The 25,435-nt window shown below is 40.1% G+C and overlaps 1 protein-coding gene across 2 annotated transcripts in view; it reads right to left on the reverse strand.

Annotated features, from left to right (window-relative positions):
• LOC308607410 (uncharacterized protein) overlaps window positions 1-25,435 on the reverse strand; it is a 47,931-nt gene that overhangs the window by 12,874 nt on the left and 9,622 nt on the right. Inside the window, exon 3 of one of the 2 annotated variants that reach the window (XR_014014002.1) lies at window positions 20,834-21,053. The gene's annotated coding sequence lies outside the window, so the exon portion shown is untranslated. Of the gene's footprint in view, window positions 1-20,428; window positions 21,054-25,435 lie in introns of those variants that run through there. The other variant, XR_014014003.1, reaches the window with a different exon arrangement.

The raw sequence follows: 25,435 nt of genomic DNA on the forward strand, positions 1-25,435 counted from the left end.
ATTCCCAACTGGAAGAGTTTCATTAGATTGGAAAGGAGAGAAAGGCAAGTGGAGGATGAAAGAAGTTTTAAGGAACAAGAGGATGTTTCAGCTTCTAAAACTTCTTCATCAGCCCAATTACCAGTTGTTGTCTGTAAGGCTAGCTGCCCCCTGCTTTTCATGGAATCCTGCATTCCTGAAGGATGGTATGACTGTACATTAATTTTCAAATGAGCACACTTCACTGACAAGGTCATGAAAGACAGGAAGGATGGAGAACCGTCACATGTTGGAGGAGACGGAGGAGATGTGATAACTAAAGACAATGTGGATATTGGATTGAATCCTAGAGCAGAAAAAGCATTTCTGCTTTTTCCAGGATTTCCTGTCTATCTATTTCCAGTAGATAGACAGGAAATCCAAGTGAAGTCTGTAGTTTAGTGAATAGCACTGTACCCTATTATGTTCTTAGTTTTTCTTTTTAATTTTTTTCTTTTTGTTTGTTTTTGCGGTACGCTGGCCTCTCACTGTTATGGCGTCTCCCGTTGCGGAGCACAGGCTCCGGACGCGCAGGCGCAGGGGCCATGGCTCACGGGCCCAGCCACTCCGCGGCATGTGGGATCCTCCCAGACCGGGACACGAACCCGCGTCCCCTGCATCGGCAGGCGGACTCTCAACCACTGCGCCACCAGGGAAGCCCTATCACATCATTTTTATCTGTCAACAATACTATATGTATCTCTAAAAGTTTTTTTGTAGAATCAAACATAACCACAACGTTATGCTAAGTGAAATATGCCAGTCACAAAAAGACAAATACTATATGATTCCTAGAGATGCTTAGATAGGTCAAAATAGAGACAGACAGTAGAATGGTGGTCGCCAGGGGGTGGGGGGAAGGGCAATGGGGAGTTAGTGTTTAATGAGGACAGAGTTTCAGTTTTACAAGAGGAAAAGGGCTATGCAGATGGATGGTGATGGTTGCACAACATTATGATGCATTTAATGCCGCTAAACCGTACACTTAGAAATGACGGAGATGCCAAATTTTATGTGTATTTTACTGCACTAGAAAAGAATAGGGCTTCCCTGGTGGCGCAGTGGTTGAGAGTCCGCCTGCCGATGCAGGGGACGTGGGTTCGTGCCCCAGTCCGGGAAGATCCCACATGCTGCGGAGCGCCTGGTCCCGTGAGCCATAGCCGCTGGGCCTGCGCGTCCAGAGCCTGTGCTCCGCCACGGGAGAGGCCACAGCACTGAGAGGCCCGCATACTGCAAAAAAAAAAAAAAAAAGGGGCGGAAGAGTAAGACGCGGAGATCACCTTCCTCCCCACAGATACACCAGAAATACAGCTACACGTGGAACAACTCCTACAGAACATCTACTGTACGCTGGCAGAAGACCTCAGACCTCCCAAAAGGCAAGAAACTCCCCACGTACCTGGGTAGGGCAAAGTGGAGAGATTCCCGCACAGAGGATCGGTGCCAACCGGCACTCACCAGCCCGAGAGGCCTGTCTGCTCGCCCGCAGGGGCGGGCGGTGCTGGGAGCTGAGGCTCGGGCTTCAGTCGGAGCGCAGGGAGAGGAATGGGGTTGGCGGCGTGAACACAGCCTGAAGGGGCTAATGCGCCACAGCCAGCCGGGAGGGAGTCCGGGAAAAAGTTTGGACCTGCCGAAGAAGCAAGAGACTTTTTCTTCCCTCTTTGTTTCCTGGTGTGCGAGGAGAGGGGATTAAGAGCGCTGCTTGGAGGAGCTCCAGAGACGGGCGCAAGCTGCGGCTGAAAGCGCGGACCCCAGAGATGGGCGTGGGACGCTGGGGCTGCTGCCGCCGCCGCGAGGCCTGTGTGCGAGTGCAGGTCACCGTCCACGCCCCACTTCCGGGGAGCCTGTGCAGCCCGTCACTGCCGGAGTCCCGGGATCCAGGGACGGCTTCCCTGGGAGAACGCACGGCGCGCCTCAGGCTGGTGCAACGTCACGCTGGCCTCTGCCGCTGCAGGCTCCACCCGCACTCCGTGCCCCTCCCTGCCCCCCAGCCTCAGTGAGCCAGAGTCCCCGAAGCGGGGACTGTCCTGTCTGAGCGAAGAATAGACGCCCTCCGGCGACCTACATGGAGAGGTGGGGCCAAATCCAAAGCTGAGACCCGGGAGCTGTGAGAACAAAGAAGAGAGAGGGAAATCTCTCCCAGCAGCCTCAGAAGCAGCGGATTAAAGCTCCACAATCAACTTGATGTACCCTGCATCTGTGGAATACATGAATAGACAACGAGTCATCCCAAATTGAGGAGCCAGGAGTCAGTGCTGTGCCTCTGAGGTGGGAGAGCCAAATTCAGGACACTGGTCCACAAGAGACCTCCCAGCTCCACATAATATCAAACAGCGAAAATCTTCCAGAGATCTCCATCTCAACACCAGCACCCAGCTTCACTCAACGACCAGCAAGCTACAGTGCTGGACACCCTATGCCAAACAACTAGCAAGACAGGAACACAACGCCACCCATTAGCAGAGAGGCTGCCTAAAATCATAAAAAGGCCACAGACACCACCAGACGTGGACCTGTCCACCATAAAGACAAGATCCAGCCTCATCCACCAGAACACAGTCACTAGTCCCCTCCACCAGGAAGCCTACACAACCCACTGAACCAACCTTAGCCACTGGGGACAGACACCAAAAACAACGGGAACTACGAACCTGCAGCCTGCAAAAAGGAGACCCCAAACACAGTAACATAAGCAAAATGAGAAGACAGAAAAACACACAGCAGGTGAAGGAGCAAGATAATAACCCACCAGACCTAACAAATGAAGAGGAAATAGGCAGTCTACCTGAAAAAGAATTCAGAATAATGATAGTAAAGATGATCCAAGATTCTATTTCCAAGATCCAAAATCTTCTAAATAGAATAGACAAAATGCAAGAAACAGTTAACAAGGACCTAGAAGAACTAAAAATGAATCAAGCATCGATTAAAAACACAATAAATGAAATGAAAAATACTCTAGATGGGATCAATAGCAGAATAACTGAGGCAGAAGAACGGATAAGTGAGGTGGAAGATAAAATAGTGGAAATAACTGATGCAGAGCAAAATAAAGAAAAAAGAATGAAAAGAACAGAGGACAGTCTCAGAGACCTCTGGGACAACATTAAACGCACCAACATTCGAATTATAGGGGTTCCAGAAGAAGAAGAGAAAAAGAAAGGGACTGAGAAAATATTTGAAGAGATTATAGTTGAAAACTTCCCTAATATAGGAAAGGAAATAGTTAATCAAGTCCAGGAGGCACAGAGAGTCCCATACAGAATAAATCCAAGGAGAAATACGCCAAGACACATATTAATCAAACTGTCAAAAATTAAACACAAAGAAATCATATTAAAAGCAGCAAGGGAAAAACAACAAATAACACACAAGGGAATCCCCATCAGGTTAACAGCTGATCTCTCAGCAGAAACTCTACAAGCCAGAAAGGAGTGGCAGGACATAAAGTGATGAAGGAGAAAAACCTGCAACTAAGACTACTCTACCAAGCAAGGATCTCATTCAGATTTGATGGAGAAATTAAAACCTTTACAGACAAGCAAAAGCTGAGAGAGTTCAGCACCACCAAACCAGCTTTACAACAAGTGCTAAAGGAACTTCTCTAGGCAAGAAACACAACAGAAGGAAAATACCTACAATAACGAACCCAAAACAATTAAGGAAATGGGAATAGGAACATACATATCCATAATTACCTTAAATGTAAATGGACTAAATGCTCCCACCAAAAGACACAGATTGGCTGAATGGATACAAAAACAAGACCCATATATATGCTGTCTACAAGAGACCCACTTCAGACCTAGAGACACATACAGATTGAAAGTAAGGGGATGGAAAAAGATATTCCATGCAAATGGAAATCAAAAGAAAGCTGGAGTAGCAATTCTTATATCACACAAAATAGACTTTAAAATAAAGAGACAAAGAAGGACACTACATAATGATAAAGGGATCGATCCAAGAAGAAGATATAACAATTGTAAATATTTATGCACCCAACATAGGAGCACCTCAATACATAAGGCAAATACTAACAGCCATAAAAGGGGAAATTGACAGTAACACACTCATAGTAGGGGACTTTAACACCCCACTTTCACCAATGGACAGATCATCCAAAATGAAAATAAATAAGGAAACACAAGCTTTAAATGATACATTAAACAAGATGGACTTAATTGGTATTTATAGGACATTCCATCCAAAAACAACAGAATACACATTTTTCTCAAGTGCTCATGGAACATTCTCCAGGATAGATCATATCTTGGGTCACAAATCAAGCCTTGGTAAATTTAAGAAAATTGAAATTGTATCAAGTATCTTTTCCCATCACAATGCTGTGAGACTAGACATCAATTACAGGAAAAGATCTGTAAAAAATACAAACACATGGAGGCTAAACAATACACTACTCAATAATAAAGTGTTCACTGAAGAAATCAAAGAGGAAATAAAAAAATACCTAGAAACAAATGACAATGGAGACACGACGACCCAAAACCTATGGGACGCAGCAAAAGCAGTTCTAAGGGGGAAGTTTATAGCAATACAATCCCACCTTAAGAAACAGGAAACATCTCGAGTAAACAACTTGACCCTGCACCTAAAGCAATTAGAGAAAGAAGAACGAAAAAACCCCAAAGTTAGCAGAAGGAAAGAAATCATAAAGATCAGATCAGAAATAAATGAAAAAGAAATGAAGGAAACGATAGCAAAGATCAATAAAACTAAAAGTTGGTTCTTTGAGAAGATAAACAAAATTGATAAACCATTAGCCAGACTCATCAAGAAAAAAAGGGAGAAGACTCAAATTAGTAGAATTAGAAATGAAAAAGGAGAAGTAACAACTGACACTGCAGAAATACAAAAGATCATGAGAGATTACTACAAGAAACTCTATGCCAATAAAATGGACAACCTGGAAGAAATGGACAAATTCTTAGAAATGCACAACCTGCCAAGACTGAATCAGGAAGAAATAGAAAATATGAACAGACCAATCACAAGCACTGAACTGGAAACTGTGATTAAAAATCTTCCAACAAACAAAAACCCAGGACCAGATGGCTTCACAGGCGAATTCTATCAAACATTTAGAGAAGAACTAACACCTATCCTTCTCAAACTCTTCCAAAATATAGCAGAGGGAAGAGCACTCCCAAACTCATTCTATGAGGCCACCATCACCCTGATACCAAAACCAGGCAAGGATGTCACAAAGAAAGAAAACTACAGGCCAATATCACTGATGAACATACATGCAAAAATCCTCAACAAAATACTAGCAAACAGAATCCAACAGCACATTAAAAGGATCATACACCATGATCAAGTGGGGTTTATTCCAGGAATGCAAGGATTCTTCAATATATGCAAATCAATCAATGTGATACACCATATTAACAAATTGAAGAAGAAAAACCATATGATCATCTCAGTAGATGCAGAGAAAGCGTTTGACAAAATTCAACACCCATTTATGATAAAAACCCTGCAGAAAGTAGGCATAGAGGGAACTTTCCTCAACATAATAAAGGCCATATATGACAAATCCACAGCCAACATCGTCCTCAATGGTGAAAAACTGAAACCATTTCCACTAAGATCAGGAACAAGACAAGGCTGCCCACTCTCACCACTCTTATTCAACTTAGTTTTGGAAGTTTTAGCCACAGCAATCAGAGAAGAAAAGAAAATAAAAGGAATCCAAATTGGAAAAGAAGAAGTAAAGCTGTCACTGTTTGCAGATGACATGATACTATACATAGAGAATCCTAAAGATGCTACCAGAAAACTACTAGAGCTAATCAATGAATTTGGTAAAGTAGCAGGATACAAAATTAATGCACAGAAATCTCTGGCATTCCTGTACACTAATGATGAAAAATCTGAAAGTGAAATCAAGAAAACACTCCCATTTACCATTGCAACAAAACGAATTAAATATCTAGGAATAAACCTACCTAAGGAGACAAAAGACCTGTATGCAGAAAATTATAAGACACTGATGAAAGAAATTAAAGATGATACAAATAGATGGAGAGATATACCATGTTACTGGATTGGAAGAATCAATATTGTGAAAATGACTCTACTACCAAAAGCAATCTACAGATTCAGTGCAATCCCTATCAAACTACCACTGGCATTTTTCACAGAACTAGAACAAAAAATTTCAAAATTTGTTTGGAAAAACAAAAGACCCCGAATAGCCAAAGCAATCTTGAGAATGAAAAACGGAGCTGGAGGAATCAGGCTCCCTGACTTCAGACTATCCTACAAAGCTACAGTAATCAAGACAATATGGTACTGGCACAAGAACAGAAAGATAGATCAATGGAACAGGATAGAAAGCCCAGAGATAAACCCACGCACATATGGTCAACTTATCTTTGATAAAGGAGGCAGGAATGTACAGAGGAGAAAGGACAGCCTCTTCAATAAGTGGTGCTGGGAAAACTGGACAGGGACATGTAAACGTATGAGATTAGATCATTCCCTACCACCATACACAAAAATAAGCTCAAAATGGATTAAAGACCTAAATGTAAGGCCAGAAACTATCAAACTCTTAGAGGAAAACATAGGCAGAACACTCTATGACATAAATCACAGCAAGATCCTTTTGGACCCACCTCCTAGAGAAATGGAAATAAAAATAAAGATAAACAAATGGAACCTAATGAAACTTCAAAGCTTCTGCACAGCAAAGGAAACCATAAACAAGACCAAAAGACAACCCTCAGAATGGGAGAAAATATTTGCAAATGAAGCAACTGACAAAGGATTAATCTCCAAAATTTATAAGCAGCTCATGCAGCTCAATAGCAAAAAAACAAACAACCCAATCCAAAAATGGGCAGAAGACTTAAACAGGCATTTTTACAAAGAAGATATACAGATTGCCAACAAACACATTAAACGATGCTCAACATCATTAATCATTAGAGAAATGCAAATCAAAACTACAATGAGATATCATCTCACACAAGTCAGAATGGCCATCATCAAGAAATCTAGAAACAATAAATGCTGGAGAGGGTGTGGAGAAAAGGGAACCCTCTTGCACTGCTGGTGGGAATGTGAATTGGTACAGCCACTATGGAGAACAGTATGGAGGTTCCTTAAAAAACTACAAATAGAACTACCATATGACCCAGCAATCCCACTACTAGGCATATACCCTGAGAAAACCATAATTCAAAAAGAGACATGTACCAAAATGTTCATTGCAGCTCTATTCACAATAGCCCGGAGATGGAAACAACCTAAGTGTCCATCATCGGATGAATGGATAAAGAAGATGTGGCACATATATACAATGGAATATTACTCAAACATAAAAAGAAACGAAACTGAGCTATTTGTAATGAGGTGGATAGACCTAGAGTCTGTCATACAGAGTGAAATAACTCAGAAAGAGAAAGACAAATACCGTATGCTAACACATATATATGGAATTTAAGAAAAAAAATGTCATGAAGAACCTAGGGGTAAAACAGGAATAAAGACACAGACCTATTTGAGAATGGACTTGAGGATATGGGGAGGGGGAGGGTAAGCTGTGACAAAGCGAAAGAGAGGCATGGACATATATACAGTACCAAACGTAAGGTAGATAGCTAGTGGGAAGCAGCCGCATAGCACAGGGAGATCAGCTCGATGCTTTGTGACCGCCTGGAGGGGTGGGATAGGGAGGGTGGGAGGGAGGGAGATGCAAGAGGGAAGGGATGGGGAAACAGATGTATATGTATGACTGATTCACTTTGTTATAAAGCAGAAACTAATAAAAAAAAATCCACATCATCTGACATGTTACATCAATACTGTTAAATTGAATTTGGCTGTTTTAGTTTTATGTTTAATTTTTTTTATCATTGGATAAGCATTTGATATTTATACTTACTTTTGTGAAAGTATCATTATAATAAAAATAATTCCAGCCAACAACAACAACAACAAAAAAATAGAACAAAAAAAGAATAGAGCAAAAATACTATAAAAAACGATAATAGTCTTATCATACTGGAAAAAATTAATAATAATGCCTCATCAAATATCCAGGAAGTGTAAATTTTCCCAATAACTCATAAGTTTTTTACAGTTAGTTTGTTTCAACAAGATCCATGTTTTGCTTTTGGTTTTTATGTCTCTTAATTGCCACAGAATCTAAAGATCTGCAGAACTTTTCATTTTCTGGGTTTTGTTGATTGCATCATTTGTGGTGTCATTTGACACACACTTTGAGCTAGAGGCTTTCCTTCTGCTCACCCTCCCTTAAACATCCTCTTCCACACCAGCTTCTGTTCTGGAGCCTGTGATGGGGAACACTCCCAAGCAGGGCTCACATTCATCGCTATGGCTTTATTCCGGCCCACTTGAGACCCACACACCCAGCTGCCTAGTGGAAACCTTGACCTCCAATCTCAGTGAGTCTGTCCAAAACAGAGTTCATTGTCTTCTCTCCCTCCTTCTACCAAACTTCCAGCCCTCCAGTGTCCCTTCTCCTCGGTGAATGGAAGCACAGTCTGCACAGAGGTCAAAGTCACAAATGGGGGCGCCATATTGGAGTCCTCCCTCTCCTTCACCTCCTCTACCCCATCCTCTCAATCCTACCTGAACCATCTAATGCGTCCACTTCTGCCCATCGCCAGTGTCACCACCTCAGTTCATGCCACAGCTGTCCCTCATCTGGATGTTATCTGGTATCTCCTCTCCATTGCTGAATATCCCCTAACTGGTTGTCCTGTCATATTTCAAATTATGTTTTCATTTGGCATTTAAAATCATCTTTCTACAACAGATCTGATCACATTGCTTTGCTAGTTAGAACCCTTCAGTGGCTCTCCATTGCCCTAAGGATAAAATCCAAACTGTTAAACGGGGAAGGCTCTTCAGGATCTGGACCCTCCTTACCTTGGGAGGCTCACTTCCCCCCTACTTCATGCAGAGCCTCACGCTGAAGCACCCGTCATCAAGGGCTCCTTCTGAATCTCTAGATGTGCCTCTAGGCTCTAGTGTGTCTCCCTGTTGCCCTCACACTCTTTCCCCCCACCTGCTCAGCCCGACTTGTGCTTGGATTCCTGCAGTTAGGTTCCTCCAGTGCCCCTCACTGTGACCCCCATAGATGGTGTTGGTTGTTCCTCCTAGGCCCTCATAGGCCCCAGATTTAGCCCTAAGAGCACTGTCTGTATTTCTCACTACACAAAATCTCCTTAAGATCATGTCTTTTACATGCTTTTTATATGCTCAGGACCTGACAGATGCTTAGCACATAGTAGGCACTTAACTAACTGAACTGATTAAGGAGTGAAGGAATAAATGAATGAATCAATTAACCAGTGAGTGAAAATGCTCTTGTAAATGGTCCAAACATACCAAAGGCAAGCTAGATAATTGATTTTCAGAAATTTCTAGCAACAGATGTCTTTTAGTCTTTTACTATGACTTAGATTATTCAGCACAATCTGTTATTCCCTTTATCTTGCTTGATAAGGCTTTTTTTTCTTTTTTAATGTAGCAAAGGAAAATTACCTTCAGAACATTTTCCAGATAAATGATGAAGTTAGAACACAGGGCATAACAGGCTTCTGAGAGTTGATAACGCTTGCGAGATTAAAGAGATTAAACAGGAGATTAGAGAGCTCGAGGACATTCTAGAAACAATCTGAGTTTAAAAAATCAGATGAGATATTAGATTCTTTTCTTTCAACATACCAAAAATGTGTAATGTTCTTCTCTTTGCAGGATAGTCCTACTAATGTGGTGTTTCCATGGCTACTTATAATGCATTTCTCTGTATGAAACAAAACATGATGTGACTCTTTTTAAAGCTAGCAGTGCACATGAAAAAAGCTATTTTAGTACCTAACAAGAATGTCCATACTTGTAATGTTTGCACTCTTTTAACAGACAGGCTCCAATCCTCTTTTGACTTGTCATGGACATGACTACGAAATTCTGGTTCTTTGATGACTGACCTACAGTGAGAGTCCTCCCACCACCCCCACTGTGGCCTCTCTGCAGGTCAGGGTAATTTAAGAGAAACCACTCTTGTTTGTAGAGATTAGAAAAATGATAGTGACCTTACGATGACCTCTGCCATCTTGGGAGATGATGATGTGATTTTTCAAACCCAGTTCCATGCAGTAAACATTGAAAGTTTATGTAGGTTATTAAGTCCCATCAAGAAGAAACATCCTTCACCAGCTTCTTTGCTCATCCCTCTCCCCCTACTGTTACAATGCATACACCTTAAGAATGCTACCAGGAGAACCAGGAGAAACAAACCTAAAATCCCCCATGAAGCCCCAGTTTCAAATAACACATCTGTAAGTAACCCCATCTAGTGATGACAAACGCCTTCAGTGTGCACTGGCCAATCAGCACTTAAAAACCATCATCTAGGCAAGGTCCTTTCCATTCTTAGCTGGAGCAATAACAAGAACAGCCATAAATGTCCTAGCATCGTGGGAAAGGCTAGTGGCAAATAAGAAAACGTAAAGCAGGCTTGCTGTCAGTAATTCGTCATAGCCACGTAAACAGCAGAGCCTGACTGCATCCTAAATTATGAGTTGAGTTGAAATCTTAGTTCAGTTATTCCAATTGTACTTAAGGTGATAAATTCATCTCTGAGTACAACTTGATGAAGGCCTATTAATTGTGATATGTAATTTTGAAATTGCGATTATTTTCCTTTTTTTAATGTATGAAACTTTTATACTTTATTTTTATTTTTTGAATTTTATTTTATTTTATTTTTTATACAGCAGGTTCTTATTAGTCATCAATTTTATACACATCGGTGTATACATGTCAATCCCAATCGCACAATTCAGCACACCACCATCCCCACCCCCCCACGGCTTTCCCCCCTTGGTGTCCATATGTTTGTTCTCTACATCTGTGTCTCAATTCCTGCCCTGCAAACTGGTTCATCTGTACGATTTTTCTAGGTTCAACATATATGCGTTAATATACGATATTTGTTTTTCTCCTTCTAACTGACTTCACTCTGTATGACAGTCTCTAGATCCATCCACGTCTCTACAAATGACCCAATTTCATTCCGTTTGATGGCTGAGTAATATTCCATTGTATACATGTACCACATCTTCTTTATCCATTCATCTGTTGATGGGCATTTAGGTTGATTCCATGACCTGGCTATTGTAAATAGTGTTGCAATGAACATTGGGGTGCATGTGTCTTTCTGAATTAGGATTTTCTCTGGGTATATGCCAGAGGGATTGCAGGGTCATATGGTAATTATAGTTTTAGTTTCTTAAGGAACGTCCATACTGTTCTCCATAGTGGCTGTATCAATTTACATTCCCACCAACAGTGCAAGAGGGCTCCCTTTTCTCCACACCCTCTCCAGCATTTGTTGTTTGTAGATTTTCTGATGATGCCCATTCTAACTGGTGTGAGGTGATACCTCATTGTAGTTTTGATTTGCATTTCTCTAATAATTAGTGATGTTGAGCAGCTTTTCATGTGCTTCTTGGTCATCTGTAGGTGGTCTTTGGAGAAATGTCTATTTAGGTCTTCTGCCCATTTTTGGAGTGGGTTGTTTGTTTCTTTAATATTGAGCTGCATGAGCTGTTTATATATTTTGTAGATTAATCCTTTGTCAGTTGATTCATTTGCAAATATTTTCTCCTGTTCTGAGGGTTGTCTTTTCGTCTTCTTTATGGTTTCCTTTACGATACAAAAGCTTTGAAGTTTCACTTGGTCCCATTTGTTTTTTTTTTGTTTGTTTTTATTTCCATTACTCTAGGAGGTGGATCAAAAAAGATCTTGCTGTGATTTATGTCAATGAGTGTTCTTCCTATGTTTTCCTCTAAGACTTTTATAGTGGCCAGTCTTACATTTAGGTCTTTAATCCATTTTGAGTTTATTTTTGTGTATGGTGTTAGGGAGTGTTCTAATCTCATTCTTTTACATGTAGCTGCCCAGTTTTCCCAGCACCACTTATTGAAGAGACTGTCTTTTCTCCATTGTATATCCTTGCCTCCTTTGTCATAGATTAGTTGACCATAGGTGCGTGAATTTATCTCTGGGTTTTCTATCTTTTTCCATTGATCTATATTTCTGTTTTTGTGCCAGTACCATATTGTCTTGATTACTGTAGCTTTGTAGGATAGTCTGAAGTCAGGGAGTCTGATTCCTCCAGCTCCACTTTTTTCCTGCAAGACTGCTTTGGCTATTCGGGGTCTTTTGTGTCTCCATACAAATTTTAAGATTTTTTGTTCTAGTTCTGTAAAAGATGCCATTGGTAATTTGCTAGGGATTGCACTGAATCTGTAGATTGCTTTGTGTAGTATAGTCATTTTCACAATATTGATTCTTCTAATCCAAGAACATGGTATATCTCTCCATCTGTTGGTATCATCTTTAATTTCTTTCATTAGTGTCTTATAGTTTTCTGCATACAGGTCTTTTGTCTCGCTAGGTAGGTTTATTCCTAGGTACTTTATTCTCTTTGTTGCAATGGTAAATGGGAGTGTTTCCTTAATTTCTCTTTCAGATTTTTCATCATTAGTATATAGGAATGCAAGAGATTTCTGTGTGTTAATTTTGTATCCTGCAACTTTACCAAATTCATTGATTAGCTCTAGTAGTTTTCTGGTGACATCTTTAGGAATCTCTATATACAGTATCATGTCATCTGCAAACAGTGACAGTTTTACTTCTTCTTTTCCAATTTGTATTCCTTTTATTTCTTTCTCTTCTCTGATTGCCATGGCTAGGACTTCCAAAACTATGTTGAGTAATAGTGGTGAGGGTGGACATCCTTGTCTTGTTCCTGATCTTAGAGGAAATGCTTTCAGTTTTTCACCATTGAGAATGATGTTTGCTGTGGGTTTGTTGTATATGACCTTTATTATATTGAGGTAAGTTCCCTCTATGCCCACTTTCTGGAGAGTTTTTATCATAAATGGGTGTTTAATTTTTTTTCTGCATCTATTGAGATGATCATATGGGTTTTATTCTTCAACTTGTTAATATGGTGTATCACATTGATTGATTTGCATATATTGAATAATCCTTGCATCCTTGGGATAAATCCCACTTGATCATGGTGTATGATCCTTTTAATGTGTTGTTGGATTCTGTTTGCTAGTATTTTGTTGAGGATTTTTGCACCTATTTTCATCAGTGATATTGGTCTGTAATTTTCTTTTTTTGTAGTATCTTTGTCTGGTTTTTGTATCAGGGTGATGGTGGCCTCATACAATGAGGTTGGGAGTGTTTCTTCCTCTGCAATTTTTTGGAAGAGTTTGAGAAGGATGGGGGTTAGCTCTTCTCTAAATGTTTGATAGAATTCACCTGTGAAGCCATCTGGTCCTGGACTTTTGTTTGTTGGAAGATTTTTAATCACAGTTTCAATTTCATTACTTGTGATTGGTCTGTTCATACTTACTGTTTCTTCCTGGTTCAGTCTTGGAAGGTTATACCTTTCTAAGAATTTGTCCATTTCTTCCAGGTTGTCCATTTTATTGGCATAGAGTTGCTTGTAGTAGTCTCTTTGGATGCTTTGTATTTCTGCAGTGTCTGTTGTAACTTCTCCTTTTTCATTTCTAGTTTTATTGATTTGAGCCCTCTCCCTCTTTTTCGTGATGAGTCTGGCTAATGGTTTATCAATTTTGTTTATCTTCTCAAAGAACCAGCTTTTAGTTTTATTGATCTTTGATATGTTTTCTTTTTTTCTATTTCATTTATTTCTGCTCTGATCTTTATGATTTCTTTCCTTCTGCTAACTTTGGGTTTTGTTTGTTCTTCTTTCTCTAGTTCCTTTAGGTGTAAGGTTAGATTGTTTATTTGAGATTTTTCTTGTTTCTTGATGTAGGCTTGTAGAGCTATAAACTTCCCACTTAGAACTGCTTTTGCTGCATCCCATAGGTTTTGGATCATCGTGTTTTCATTGTCACTTGTCTCTAGGTATTTTTTGATTTCCTCTTTGATTCTTCAGTGATCTCTTGGTTATTTAGTAATGTATTGTTTAGCCTCCAATGTGTTTGTGTTTTTTACGTTTTTTTCCCTCTAATTCATTTCTAATCTCAGAGCGTTGTGGTCAGAAAAGATGCTTGATATGATTTCAATTTTCTTAAATTTACTGAGGCTTGACTTGTGACCCAGGATGTGATCTATCCTGGAGAATGTTCCGTGTGTACTTGAGAAGAAAGTGTAATCTGCTGTTTTTGGATGGAATGTCCTATAAATATCAATTAAATCTATCTTTTCATTTAAAGCTTATATTTCCTTATTTATTTTCTCTTTGGATGATCTGTCCATTCGTGTAAGTGAGGTGTTAAAGTCCCCCACTATTATTGTGTTAATGTCGATTTTCTCTTTTATAGCTGTGAGCAGTTGCCTTATGTATTGAGGTACTCCTGTGTTGGGTACATATATATTTATAATTGTTATATCTTCTTCTTGGATTGATCCCTTGATCATTACATAGTGTCCTTCCTTGTCTCTTGTAACATTCTTTATTTTAAAGTCTATTTTATCTGGTATGAGTATTGCTACTCCGGCTTTCTTTTGATTTCTATTTGCATGGAATATCTTTTTTCATCCCCTCACTTTCAGTCTGAATGTGTCTCTATGTCTGAAGTGGGTCTCTTGTAGACAGCATATGTATGGGTGCTGTTTCTGTATCCATTCAGTGAGCCTGTGTATTTTGGTTGGAGCATTTAATCCATTCATGTTTAAGGTAATTATCAATATGTATGTTCCTATTGCCATTTTATTAATTGTTTTGGGTTTGTTTTTGTAGGTCCTTTTCTTCTCTTGTGTTTCCCACTTAGAGAAGTTCCTTTAGCATTTGTTGTAGAGCTGGTTTGGTGGTGCTGAATTCTCTTAGCTTTTGCTAGTCTGTAAACCTTTTGATTTCTCCATTGAATCTGAATGAGGTCCTTGCCGGGTAGAGTAATCTTAGTTGTAGGTTCTTCCCTTTCATTACTTTAAATATATTGTGCCACTCCTTTCCGGCTTGTAGAGTTTCTGCTGAGAAATCAGCTGTTAACCTTGTGGGAGTTCCCTTGTATGTTATTTGTCATTTTTCCCTTGCTGCTTTCAATAATTTTTCTTTGCTTTTAATTTTTGACAATTTGATTACTATGTGTCTTGGCGTGTTTCTCCTTAGGTTTATCCTGTATGGGACTCTCTGCACTTCCTGGACTGGGTGGCTATTTCAATGTTAGGGAAGTTTTTGACTATAATCTCTTCAACTATTTTCTCGGGTCCTTTCTTTCTCTCTTCTCCTTCTGGGACCCCTATAATGTGATTTTTGTTGTGTTTAATGTTGTCCCAGAGGTCTCTTAGGCTGTCTGCATTTCTTTTCATTCTTTTTTCTTTATTCTGTTCTGCAGCAGTGAATTCCACCATGCTGTCTTCCAGGTCACTTATCCGTTCTTCTGCCTCAGTTATTCTGCTATTGATTCCTTCTAGTGTAGTTTTCATTTAAGTTATTGTATTGTTCATCTCTGTTTGTTTGTTCTGTAATTCTTCTAGGTCTTTGTTAAACATTCCTTGCATCTTCTTGATCTTTGCCTCCATTCTTTTTCCAAGGTCCTGGATCATCTTCACCATCATTACTCTGAATTATTTTTCTGGAAGGTTGCCTATCTCCACTTCATTAAGTTGTTTTTCTGGGGTTTTATCTTGTTCCTTCATCTGCTACATAGCCCTCTGCCTTTTCATATTGCCTACCTTTCTGTGAATGTGGTTTTTGTTCCACAGGCTGCAGGACTGTAGTTCTTCTTCTTTCTGCTGTCTGCCCTCTGGTGGATGAGGCTATCTAAGAGGCTTGTGCAAGTTTCCTGATGGGAGGGACTGGTGGTGGGTAGAACTGGCTGTTGCTCTCGTGGGCAGAGCTCAGTAAAACTTTAATCCCGCTTGACTGCTGATGGGTGGGGCTCGGTTCCCTCCCTGTTGGTTGTTTGGCCTGAGGCAACCCAACACCGGAGCCTACCCGGGCTCTTTGGTGGGGCTAATGGCGGACTCTGAGAGGGCTCACGCCAAGGAGTACTTCCCAGAACTTCTGCTGCCAGTGTCCTTGTCGTCAAAGTGAGCCACAGCCGCCCCCCACCTCTGTAGGAGACCCTCGAACACTAGCAGGTAGGTCTGGTTCAGTCTCCCCTGGGGTCACTGCTCCTTCCCCTGGGTCCCGATGTGCACACTACTTTGTGTGTGACCTCCAAGATTGGAGTCTCTGTTTCCCCCAGTCCTGTCAGAGTCCTGCAATCAAATCCCACTAGCCTTCGAAGTCTGATTCTCTAGGAATTCCTCCTCCCGTTGCCAGACCCCCAGGTTCGGAAGCCTGACGTGGGGCTCAGAAACTTCACTCCAGTGGGTGGACTTCTGTGGTATAAGTGTTCTCCAGTTTGTGAGTCACCCACCCAGCAGTTAAGGGATTTGATTTTATTGTGATTGCACCCCTCCTACCGTCTCAATGTGGCTTCTCTTTTGTCTTTGGATGTGGGGTATCTTTTTTGGTGAGTTCCAGTGTCTTCCTGTCAATGACTGTTCAGCAGTTAGTTGTGATTCTGTTGTTCTCGCAAGAGGGAGTGAGAGCACGTCCTTTTACTCCACCGTCTTGGTTCAGGAACCATTATTTTCTAAATAGTCTAAAATTGTTGTTTTGATTTCTTCCTTGCCCTGGGTTATTTAGGAAAGTTGTAAAGGGCCACGATGTTTATTTTTGTGTGTGTGTTTATACTAGTGTTAACACATTTTAAAGTGTTATTGCTGCATTTTGTGCCTGTATAATTCCTATGATTTGGAATTTATTAAAATCTTTGTGTCCTCTAATCTGATTGGTACTTGTAAATACTTCATGACATATGATGTAGTCTCTTTCAAGAATATTTTTTTTTAATTTACATTGCTTTTTGAACTTAGTAACAATGATCACTTAAATGTCGACATTTTTATGCTTTCATTATGCATCACCATTCTTTTATGCATTAGTCTCTTATTCTTCAGTTCTCTGCTATGGCTCATTTCTAGTGAGCAGGACATTTCTGGTCATTTTTTTTTTAGGACTGGCATATATGAGGCATATTTTCTGCATCCCCAAATATATCTAAGAAAGTCTCTGTCACATTTGCCCATACAAAATACTGGCTTGATCTAAAACACTTGAGCTACATTTTTTCCAGCAGAATTATGTTTTAATTGCTTCTTTTTATTTTGGTGTTTCTGTTTGTGGGGGGAAAATATGCCTAATTCTTTCCCATTAAATTCCTTGAAATTAGAATTTTAATTCAGATAATCTATGCGTACTTTTATTAAATTTGCCTAACATTAATTTTGTCCTTTGATTTAAATATGTAAATCTTTCTCCCATACAAAATTCGTGCATAATTTTTTTCATTATTGCTCTTCTTTACTGCTCCTTCTTTCCTGTTGGAAATATTTTTGTGTGTATATGAGATCTTGTGATTTTCTCTTCAGAATCTCTCTTCTATAACTGTTAGGTATATTTTTAATTAATAGGTATATTAGGCATATTTTTAATTAATATGCTTTTATGGGGCAGCTTTACATTTTCAGAAAAAACTGAGAGAAAGTAGAGTTCACATGTGCTCCTCACACTTCTCCTAATTACCCCAGTTACCATTATTAACATCCTGAGTTACTGTGGTCGTTTGTGACAATCAATGAGCCAATATTGGGACTTCCCTGGTGGTGCAGTGGTTAAGAATCCGCCTGCCAATGCAGGGGACATGGGTTCGATCCCTGGTCCAGGAAGGTCCCACATGCCACGGAGCAACTAAGCCCACGTTCCACAACCACTGAAGCCCTTGCACTCCAGGGCCCATGCTCCGCAACAAGAGAAGCCACTGCAATGAGAAGCCCGTGCACCACAACGAAGTGTAGTCCCTGCTCGCTGCAACTAGAGAAAGCATGCGCAGCAACGAAATCCCAATGCAGACAGGGGAAAAAAAAAAAGAGCCAATATCAATATATTATCATTAACTAAAGTCTACAGTTTACATTAGGGCCATCTCTCAGTGGTACACATTCTATAGATTTTGATAAATGTATAATGTATAATAACATGTAGGTCACCATTATGGTAACCTGCAGAATAATAGATTCATTTCCCTAAAAACTCTCTGTTCTCTACTTATTATTCTTTCCTTGTACTACCCAAACCTTTGGCAACTTTAATCTTTTTATTGTCTCCATAGTTTTACTTTTCGAAAATGTCATATAGTTGGGATCATACAGTATGTCGCCTCTTCAGACTGGTTTCTTCACTTAGTAATACACATTTAAGGCTCCTCCATGTCTTGCATGGGTGATAGCTCACTTCTTTTTAGTACTGAATAACATTCCATTGTCTGGATGGACCACAGTTAACCTACTAAAGGACATCCTGGTTGCTTCCAAGTTTTGGCAATTATGAATAAGGTTTCTGTAAACACCTGTGAACAGGTTTTTATGTGGACATGAATTTTCAACTCATTTGTATAAATACCAATGGGCACAATTGCTGGATCATCTGGTAAGAATATATTTAGTTTTGTAAGAAATCGTCAGTTCCACTTTGGAACTGTCTTCCAATGCGGCTCTATCATTTTACATTCCCAGTAGCAAAGAATAAGGGTTCCTGTCACTCCTCATCCTCACCAGCACTTGGTATCGTCAGTGTTCTGGATTTGGGGCCATTCTAATAGGTGTGTAGTGGCATCTCATTGTTTTAATTTACATTTCCCCTGTGACATATAAAGTTGAACATCTTTTCTCATGCTTATTTGCTATCTATATATCGTCTCTGGCAAGGTATCTGTTCAGATCTCTTGCCCATTTTTAATGGGTTGTTTTCTGATTTTTCAATTTTAAGAGTTCTTTATACATGTTGGATACTGGTCCTTTATCTGATTTGTGTTTTGCAAAGATTTTCTCCTAGATTGTGGTTTGTCTTTTTATTCTCTTCATAGTGTCTTTTTTGCAGAGCAGAAGCTTTTAAATGATGTTGTATCTAAGAAGTTATCATCAAACCCGAGATCACCTAGATTTTCTCCTATGTTATCTTCCAGGAGTTGTGTAACTGTACATTTTACATTTAGTTCTATGATCCATTCTGAGTTAATTTTTTGAAAGGTGGAAATTCTGTGTCTAGATTCGTTTTTTCGCATGTGGATGTCCAGTTGTGTCAGCAACATTTCTTATATATATTTTCAAGTAATTTTTTTCAATTTATCCTGTAAGTTCTTGAACTTGTTGAACTTTTCCTTTAAGTCACAGTGAAAAGGGCCATGAACCCACAATTGGCTAAGTTACCTCCATCATTGTAGAATAGAAGTTTGGATTAGAAGATAAGTGGTTATGAAAAAAATGGAATAAAGTACACCAAAGAAGATACATTTCTTGCTTCCCTGTATCTGTGGCCTGAGAATCATACCTGCTACACTTTCTGACCAGTTGTGTACCATTACTTATTTCTGAGACAGAGATTTCTAATACCATGTAACATCATGCGTTAAATCAGCACTAAGTGCGTATTTCTATATTTCTTAACTTGGCAAATGAGGTGGTTCATTAGAAAAAGGTGGGCTTATTGGTTTGATTATTTTTTTTCATGGCATAATTCTCAACAGCAATCTTTAAGGAGTTCTTAAGCAAATTCAAACTTTCCTGACACTAAATAATGGATATATACTGAAGTCGTACATTCTGGACAAAGTTTTCTAATAGTACAAATATTTCATAATTTCTTGATACAATAATAATCTGTATTAAGTACTGATTTTTCTGTCAATTCTTAAAATACCTTAAGGTACCTAAGCTCAGTGTGTTCGTCTTCTCATTTTTAAGGAACAAATTAGTTTGAGTTCAAATGAAAATAGGACAAAATTAAAACAAAATAGGACATTTGACCCATTTTATAAGCAGCAGCCTAGTAAATAAAGGCAGGAATGGTAAATAAAGGTCTCCAGCTACCTTCTCTATAATGCAATGGATGGAAGTGATGAATGAAAAAAAATTTTCCTATTTGGCTTTTTCTAAACTCTCTTCATCTTTCCAGCATTTGTACCAAATTCACCCTAGTTATAATTTGAAGGGGACAGTCATGGAAAAGTCCTAAGAAGTGTCATCAAGTTCGTTTCCTAATTGAGACACATTTTTTTCTAATATCGATTTTTTTCTTATGTTTTCTGTACTTAAAAGCCTCTACTAAACAAAGAAAACTTTCTGGTAAACAAGGAAAATACACATTATTTAAGTTTCTCTTTCACATAAATGCACATCTCATATGTGCACATATTCAGACATATACCCTGCAGTCTAAGCTGTGAGGCTGAGTCAAATCAGTCATTAACACCAAATGCATAATCTGTTTCAAATCAGAAATGTTTTATTTTTACTTTCTTACTTCTCCCACCTCTCACTCCACCATATTTGTATAATTCCCTCTATCCTTTCCACTATGCCACATCCTTTACCTTCTTGAAATCATAGTGTAAAGTGACCTCTTCCAGAAAACTTTCCCCATATAAGTGTACCCTCCCCTTTACAAAAAGCTCAGCTTAAGTTATTTGTCATCCTCCACATCACTGTTAGACACTGAATTTCAGCTGCAATTTACATGGAGTCCATGCTACACTCAATGTTCTACTCTATTCAGTCACATATTCCTTGAAGGCACAGAGGTAGTTTAGATGTCAGGACTTCACGTTCCCAAGGTTAGGGCTACACATGGAGCTTCCAGGAAAACCCCCTTTTGGCTTTCTCTTCTTCCCCTCTTTGCCAGGAACAGGAAATAGTGACCAGAGTATGGTGGCTATACCTTGTGATCCTGAGGATGGAAGCACTTGTGGTAAGGATGGCTGAACTGAAAGACAAGGTGCGTCCTCCATTCCAACACTGGGCTGTCCACTTCTGCGTATCAGCTAAGGTTCCATCAGAGAAGCAGAATCCCTACAGAGTCTGGACCTTAGGCTATCGCAGGAGCAGCTTAAGCAGAATCTGTAAGGCTGTTGTCCTTGCACCCGATGCTGGGCTGGAGGCTGCAGGCAGTGGAGAGAGGAAGATGGAAATGAGGAGGAAGAGAACAAGCGGGACCCACAAGCACAACCCAGAGTCCCTGGGGACAGACTGAACCAGTGTCAGATCTCACTGCCTCTGACCTTAGTGGTGTGAATATCCTTTAGAAACTGGGCACCTTCGTCACCGAGCTAAATGGGTACACCTGGCCCAGGTGCAGGTGTCAGAGAAGCTGAAGGCGGATCCAAGAAAAGATGGAGCAACTGTGGGCCCAGGTGCTGGCTCACCTCGTTGTGTGATAAGGTGAGTCAGCAGGTAATGACAACATGTGTGAGCTACACAATGGCTGCGATGGCCCTTCTATCTCCAAATCTCCCAGAGAAGCTCTCTGCGACCCACTTGACCTGGAGATACACAGGAAAGGTCATTCTGGGATTTGTAGTTTAACACAGCCTGGTTGATAGAAAGCCATCATGTTTTGGATTTCTTTACACTTTCTCTTGTCTATACCACCTTATTTGGGACACCATTATCAGCAACCAAAATGTAATTCCTAGCCAATACTGGACCCCTGTAAGTAAATGTTGACCAATAGTTGAACTAGATAATGAATAAGATGTGTGGATCCAGATGACTTCAACAGAGAATTTTCTTGTCTTGATAATATGTAAGACATCACTTTAAAAAACAAAAAAATAAATAACTTTTTTCTGAAAATCTTAAAGAAAACCATATTTTACTGAATCACTTTGTTGTACACATGAAACACTGTAAATTAACTATACCTCAATTTAAAAAAAGAAAAGCACACTTCAAAAAGGAAAAATTAAAAGGTCATGGACCTGACAGAAAAGAACAGAAGGCAGGCTGGGAAGGGATGTGGTTATCTAACTGGTCATGAAACTCCTGGCTAAGGGAAGTACAGGTTTGTAACCAAAACTCTGAAATGTTAGTTCCAGGATGAAAGAATACTATCACAGTGCCAAGTCTTTTTTAAAAATACGGCTCTTTTGTGTATGGCATAAACTTTTGCAACTTGAGCATCTATGATTTAAGTCTGCTATCATCCTGTTAATAGTTGTTCCTTGTAACTTCTGAATTATTTCCATACCACATGTGTCAGGTGGACCTTCAGGGACTGAGTTAAGCTTCAGGGCAGATTATTGGAGCAGGCAGGATGCTCTCCCAGGGGGAGCCTCAGATTGTCATGTGGATTTGAGAAGGTTTAGGCTAATCCAATAGGGAGCCCTGGAAGAGCCCCACATTGGGCAGAGATGGCCAAGCCCTAGATTCATCTCATGCTCAGTCATTGGTTGGGGGCCTTCTAGAAAGAATGTGGTCTCGGCTCAAAAGCTGAGTTGGATCTGGAAGGTTCTAGAGTCAGGGGCTGTGAGCTCCCTTGAAGTGGGATCTGAGGTGCCCACTTCTGTGTCCACTGCAAAAGCACAGTTACTAATAGACACACCCTTTCGACATGATAGAGGAACCCACTTCTCAAAGCCCAGCTGATAGGGAGAATACTTATTAGGGCAGAGTGACTTGCCTCAGGTCAGAAATTAATTGGAAAGAGCAGTTAAGAAATTAATTGACTTTCCGAAACTCACTGCTCTTGATTTGAGCTGGAACGCCTTGCTGAGTTCACACAGACCTGAACCAGGTTGGAGAGCCTACTGACATCTGTCCACAGTGCTCCCCAGTTCCAAGTTCGGTGACTTTTCTTCCTGTTGCGCACACACCATCCAGATGATTCATGCGCTCACGTTTTCCCAGCTACTCCAGGTCCTGTCCTCCCAGCACCCCACCTCCCCTGACTCACTCCAACTTGTTTCACTTTGTAGGTCCAACCACCTGAGAAGTAGCTCCTCAGACATCACGTTTCCCTAACACCCTAGCTTCCCATCACAACGGACCTGCTCTGTTTTCGTTTCCTCGGTAGAAGGATGATGACTTAGGCTGAAAAGCTAATCGACACTGACTCATGAAAGCACACCAATCACCTTGTTTGCGTCTCTAGCACTGAACCCAAACAAGGGGTCAAGTAATGGGGGAATTTAAAAACATTTGTTCATGCCCATGTTGGTGAAATTTTGGACAAAATTGGTACGTATTTATCCTTTACAGTGAGAAGGCAGCAGCTCACACTAATGACAATGGCCAGTTACAGATTTTACTCTCAAAAGGTACTCATTCCTAAGTGGTGACTTCAGCAAGTGGACAACGGTTATTTATCAGCCTGTTCGGAAATTTTGATATTGTGAAGGGCTTTCTCTTTCTATACTTTAGGTTTTCTACTCTAGATAGAGGAGTAGAAATAGTAATAAAATAACAGTTAAGGACCTGCTAGATACAGAGAATGGTGCTTGTTACTTTAACTGCACCATGGGTTTAATGCAGTTGTCCTAAAAGCTATGTACTATGTTCCCATTTCACAGATGAGGATCAGAAAGTTTAAGTGGCCTAAGATCAACAAAGCAGCAAATTGTAATGGTCAAGCCTGCTTCAGGTCAGGTCTATCTGGCTCCCTAATCTTTTGCTCTATTCTCTCTCACCCCACAATTCACAAATTACATAGAAGAGTTTCTAAGACTTCCAACTTGAACTCCATAGCTGCTAGCATTTGCAGTGTCTAATAGTTGGGGTAGGACAGTGGTGGGATTATAAAGAAAATAAGATTGGCCACGTGTTGATGATTGCTGATGCAATTATATGTACCCCTATTTGGGGAGGGTCAACTCTCTGCTTTTTATATATTTGAGGTTTTCCATAATAAACAGAGGCTTATAGGACTGTTCATGTTCCATAAAGACATTCAATGGATACAAATGGCTCACCCCTAACTGGGACATTATGAGGGCTCCCCCCATCCCAACTGGCTACACACACACACAGAGTCACACACTTTAAAACATCTTCTAGCATGAGCAGTGCAGATGTGAATTAGTCCTCAAGGTGCAAAGCAGAAGTCTGGAGACCTTAGCATCTCCAACACGTACGGTGTAAGCAACCGAGCCTGTAGCACGCGTGAATCACAGCACTCGGCCCCATTCACCGTCTCAGTTCCTCTTCATTTGCTCAAGCCCAGCCAAACCCAACCAGGGATCACCAGTGGAGAGAACTGCAAATGCAAACTGTGAGCAAATTCGGAGAAAGCCCTCGATTTAGCCGTGAATGATGGTGAGGAGATATAAATAAACATTGCTCTCAGCGCAGGTTCTGTCAACACCTCGGCGCCCCGCATGGACTCCTCCAAAGGTAAATGAGCGAGCGTTACTCATCCCTGGTGAGCTCCAAAAACCACCTGATGGGGCACACGCTGTACTTGGCTTAGCTTGTTTGCAAACCTCAGCCCTTGGAATAAAGCTACCAGAAAGTATGCAGCCAACTCTGAAATATGTGTTTTCAGGCAGCCATGAGGGCACAACAGTCATTCTCTTTTTTTGATCCACACGTCAGATCCTGGCAGTGGCCACTCTGGGAGTCTCACAGTTTTTTTTTTTTTCCCCTCCACCTTCTCCATTTTTTAATTTAGTGAGACACACTTATTGTAGAATACATATATTTTTAAATACAGAGAATGAAAAAGAATATTTTAAATTGCCTTAATTCTATCAACCAGAGGTGACTGCTGTTAATTTTGAATGTATGTTTCTAGAATTTTTTAAGACATATATAAACTCTGAAAAATTAAAATAGGAACATACTGTAGGTAGTTTGCTTTGTTCATTCAAATATAGCCTATGAACATTTTAATGCCTATAAACAAACTTTACAACAATATTTACAATGCCTGTGCATAAGGACATAAAACAATTTATTCAGTCAAAACATACTGGATATTTACCAAGAATTATTACTGAACATTTAGGTTGTTTCCAAACTTTTGCTCCTAAAACTGAGATTGGATGATGATTTTTATAAATAATTATTTCTACAAATGTACTATTATTATTATTTATTAGAATAAATTCCTAGAAGTAGAATGCCCAGGTAGAAACTTCTGGAGACTTTAACAAACTGCCCTCCAGAGAGAGTGCAGTTGTCAGTATCCACATTGGCCTGATTCCAGAACCTCCACAGTTTCCAAAATCCATGGATGCTCAAGTCCCTTATATAAAATGGTGTAGTATTTGCATATGACCTATGCACGTCTTACCATATACTTTAAATCATCTCTAGATTACTTCTAATACAAGGTAAATGCTATGTAAATAGTTGCTGGTGTGTAGCAAATTCAAGTTTTGCTTTTAGGAACTTTCTGGAATTTAAACAAATATATTTTCGATTTAAAGTTGGTTGGATCCATGGATGTGGAACCTGTGGATATGGAGGGCCGACTGGATATAAATGTATACTCCCCGTCACCCTGCACCCTAACAGCACCAATTATCACTTTTTTTAATCTTTG

This window comes from Mesoplodon bidens (assembly GCF_964165515.1).
Source record: "Mesoplodon bidens genome assembly, chromosome: 19".
In the NCBI taxonomy this organism is placed as follows: domain Eukaryota; kingdom Metazoa; phylum Chordata; class Mammalia; order Artiodactyla; family Ziphiidae; genus Mesoplodon; species Mesoplodon bidens.